Source organism: Pteropus medius, unplaced genomic scaffold (genome assembly GCF_902729225.1).
Source record: "Pteropus medius unplaced genomic scaffold, Ma_sr-lr_union100, whole genome shotgun sequence".
NCBI classification, from domain to species: Eukaryota; Metazoa; Chordata; class Mammalia; order Chiroptera; family Pteropodidae; genus Pteropus; species Pteropus medius.
The window spans coordinates 1,214,214-1,218,751 of NW_024349225.1; positions in this window are offsets into that span (position 1 = coordinate 1,214,214).

Here is a 4,538-nt window from a genome sequence, read left to right on the forward strand (position 1 = left end):
ACCCTCCCCCAGGGCTCAGTCTAGGCCCTGCCTGAGATCCTGCTCTGGTCACCACCCCAATTTCCCTATAGGGTGAGCACGGGGCTGGGGGCTTCTCCAGGCTAAGATTCTGGAGGCCTCTGGGGTATGGGAGTCGGGGAGATGAGCTGTAGAGGGTCCTGGGAGAGGAGAACCGAAAAGCATTGCCGAAGGCTGAAGCCAGGGTGAGCAGATTGTCTGGGGAAGCCAGTCTTTTGTAGAACCAAGAGAGGGAAGAACCAGGAGCTGAGAGAGAAAGGTTGGAGGCACAGCCTGGCGTATGACCCTGAGGTGTGAGAGAGTGGAAGCCCAAGGTCCCCAGAGGGCGGTTGGTGGCTGTGGCCCTGTTTGGAGCTGGCCTGGTTGCTCACACTCACGCTGTCTTCTGTTTGTGAGCAAGGCTTCTGCTTGGCTCTCATCCCCCCACCTCCCGGAATAGAGCTTGCTGTATCGCCTTGGCCGTGGGCACTTCCACACAGGCAAGCCCACCCCGCACGCGTCCCTCTCAGCTGAAACCTGTCTCCCACCTCCTCTACCCACTCGCCACATTAGTTGCTGCGGCCCAGTGGGCCCCTGGTCTATATCCATGGCTGCGTCGATGATGATTTCAATCATGGCACTTCACTGAGCGAGGCAGGAGTCATGCATGTGCCAGCACTCAGTATTGGCTCCTTCATTTGATCCTCTGCAAGGAGGTACTAACATTTTACAGATGACAAACTGGGTCTCAGGCAGGATAAGTAACTTGCCAGGAAGCCACGCCTCTGACAATGACCAAGTCTTACAGTCGGGATCCAGTGCAAGCCTCACCTCCGCGCTGCGTTCTTTCCATTCTGCCTCATTACACCCGAAGATCGAGTCTGCCAGCGGAGGCCCACCCCAGGGCAGGTGGGATTAGGACGTAGCACGCTGAGCTGGTGGCAGGGAGACTCAAATCCTTGAGGTTCTCTCAAAAGAGATTCTTGTGGACTAAGAACGTGTGATGGGGGTTCAGGGCGAAGAGCCCTATGGCCTCACCCAGAGAGAGGGAGGCAATGTGATCTTGGTCCTTCCGTGTGAATTTACAGCCTGATGGTGGCGGCTGCAAACAACCCCAAAGACAGGAAGGGCTAACAATGGCCATGGGGCTAGGGGCCAGGGGCCACAGTGACTAGGGGCTGCTTAGGCCCATCTCCCCCAAATTCCTGGTGCTACCACCCAGGGCCTTGAGGTAAGGATTTGACGTCAGGATGGAACAGTCTCTCGACACTCGGATCCCTGAAATATATCTGCTGCCTTTCTCACTGCCATTCAGCCACGACCCTCCCCTTAACCTCAGCCATAACCCCTGCTCCGAGCCACGTTACTGCTCTCGCCAATTCCTCAAAGCTCAGGCAGTTTCCTTTGTACAATTTATTAATTACACCAGATTTCCCGTCCGTCCACTAACCAACCAGATGTGTACTGCATGCCTACTATGTGTCCAGCACTGTACCCGGTCCTGGGGGTGAAGTAGGGCCGGGAGGTAAAGCCAGGAAGGAAAATAAATGTACGAACTGTCCCTGCTCTTGAGGGTTCCCAAGGAGGAGAGCAGTGGGCTGAGTTGCAAAGAGGCTTCCCTAGGACCAGGAGCTGATGATCTGGGGGGACCCCAGCCAAAGGGTCCTGAGCAGGACAAGGCTGGGGCATGAGGTTGCTGAAGGGTGTTGGGATTTTCGTGGAAACTGACCAGTTCCCGCCCACCAGCAACCACTTGCACGGGATGCTAGTGCCCCCTGGTGGTTGATGCACGGACCGCTCCAGCAGCTGTTTTCGCAAAGCCCAGAGGCTTAAGCTCCCTTAAGAACTTCTATTTTTGGTCCCAATAGTTCCATAATGAAATACAGGAACAGCCAGAGGGCTTCTGAAAGAATCCGAAAGCTGCACTGCTGAACTCCCATGTTCTCCAGCTATCTGTGCTCCACGGGTCAGAGCTGCTCTTCCCACTCAGGTGCTGTTCTTTCTTCCACTCGGTTTGATGAAAGGGTCCCCTGGCAGCAGCCATTTGTTCTCTTTGCCAAGCACGGAGAATGGCCTCTGCGGCAAGGCTGTGTGCACATTCAGAGTGACGTGTTGGAAAGAACACCGGATCCGGGATCAGGAGGCTTGGATGCTCGCCCCACGTCAGCCACTAACTAGCAGTGAGATAATAATTATAATAATAGCTACGTTTATTCAGTATTTACTCTGAGTCAGGCATGGCACCAAGTGCTTTACTTATGTGGTTGCCTTTGATGCTCACAACAAACCCTGGAGGTAGGGATGGGTATTATTTCCATTTTACAGGTAAAGAAATGAAGGCACAGACAGGTTCAGTAACCTTCCCAGGGTCACACAGTGTATGGCAGAGTGAGGACTCAGGCTTGAGTTTCTAAAGACCCACTGTGCTACACTGAATTATGGAACTAAAAAAATCAGAAAGTAGAGGTAGGGTCCACAGATTGGTGTTTTTAAATGCTCCCCAGGTGACTGTGATGTGCAGCCACCTTTGAGACCTATGAGGTCGCACCACTCTAACATTCAGGGAGCTCGATGCCTTCTGAGGGTCACGTGAAGTTATGACGAGGGAGAAGCCTGGGTTAGGCCCTAATCCACACGGGGGTCGGGACCACAGCACAGCAGAAACGCAACGGAAGGCAGACGATTCTCCTGCCCGTGGTCCTCTCCATCCGGAGAGGGTTTGCGGGGGAGGGGCGCAGTCGCCGTCCACAGCATTCTTCTCAGTGTGTGCCACGTGCTCCGCGAATTCATGGATCCATCATCCATCAATCTGTGCAACTCATCTAGAACCGTTTTCTATTTTTAAGTTGATTCATTTGACAAACACTTTGAGACCCACTGTGTGCCTGGCTCCCGAGTCTACCTTGGAGAAGGAGCCGGCGCGCACTGTCCCCTGGTGAGTCCGCTCTCAAGGGAAGAACACAGGGAACAAACCAACCGCGAGAAAATAGAATTGCACACCATGATACATGCCCTGAAGGAAGTGACAGCACGGTGGCAGGGGGACCTAATGATGCAGAGGAGGTACGGTCTCTCTGGGGCGGTGAGATTTAAAGGAGATCGGGAGAACGGTGTTAGTGTGCAGGTCCTATTGGTAAAGGGGTTCCACTGTGCTTCCTGCGTGCGGAGCCCCTTAGCGTAGAGTTTCGTTCATCATCACTGGAGCCGCCAGTCAGGGCCACGAGGTAAACTTAGCTGACTTAGCTCTGACACCCAAAGGGCAGGACCCACAATCCAGTCAGCTTGTGGACCAAATGTGAGTTTATCAGCGTGTGTATCTGTGTGCGCGTGTGAGCGTGTGCGTGTGTGTGAGCGCACGCATGTGCACAAGCGCGGGCTCCAGCTCCAGCTCATGGGCGTGCTCGTCTTCCCACCTCCCTTCTGAGGTGCTGGGCCGAGATGGGGCAAACTACTTTTGGCTTTGCTCGCTGCTCCCCCGGACTGCCAGGAGGCGGCGCTGGAAGAGGCCTGGGAAGCCGGGGCGGAGAGCCGGGCTCCCGCTCCCCGCCGCACTTCATCCCAGCAGCTGCGGTCCCTTCCCCACTGCCCCCCGCAGCGGCCACATCCAGGCTGCGATTCCAACACTTGTAGAACCAACTTCATGCCCTGCCCCCCCCCAAAGATGTCAACACCAGCTGGCAGGCGCCCTCACCTCAGATATCTCAGATATCTGGGTCCCGCCCTGTTCAGGTCTCTCCCGTTTCGAAGTTTAATAGCTCCAAACGCTCCCCTGTTTTGCCTCAGTCGCCCTGCGGTGGTGGAGCCTCCCGCACTGCCACCTCCATGTTCTCTGGCATTAGTGTCAGGTGGTCCACGCCATTTCCTGGCCTCTGGAGGCCTTTTGTGGCCTGGGCCCCGGGGGGATCAAAAGCCATTTTTTCTAACCTTGAAGGCGGGTATTTATTGCTCTCCTCTGAGAGAGAAGGGCCAGTTGGTCCTGGGAGAGGTCATCAGATCGCCTCTGCCACAGGCCGTCTGGCTGCAGAGACCCCCCCAGACCCACCTGGTTCCAGCTGGTCCTTGTGTTCCTCAGGCTCTTTTGGGCTCAGTGGATTCTCAAGCATCCTGGACCCCTGTCTCCCCGGCCAAATGAGTCTGCAGTGACAGTGGTCACATAAACAGGAACTGACCGGCTTCCTCAGGCTTTGGCCTCTGGGTTTCCCCTCTAGGTTGTCCCAGGAGGCATCCTACCTGAACTGGGGGCTGGGTTCTTACCTCTCAACTTCAACTCTCTGAGGTGACATCTGCAGCGGCTACCCTCAGTGCCTCCAAAGCCTGAGATGATGTGACATCGGGCAGCCAGGGGAGGGGGTAGGTGGGTGGGATGTTGCCCATGCAGGTACTGGTTATCACAGAGTGCGCCAGACAGCCACGGTGCCCTTCCTTGAGGAGATATGTCCTTCCTCTTCCAGGGCCACATGTCAGTTCCAACACTGGTGGCCGTGGGCTACTTGGGTCTCACCAAAAGTCTTGGGCAAGCAGCCTTCCTCAGGCACCAGCCT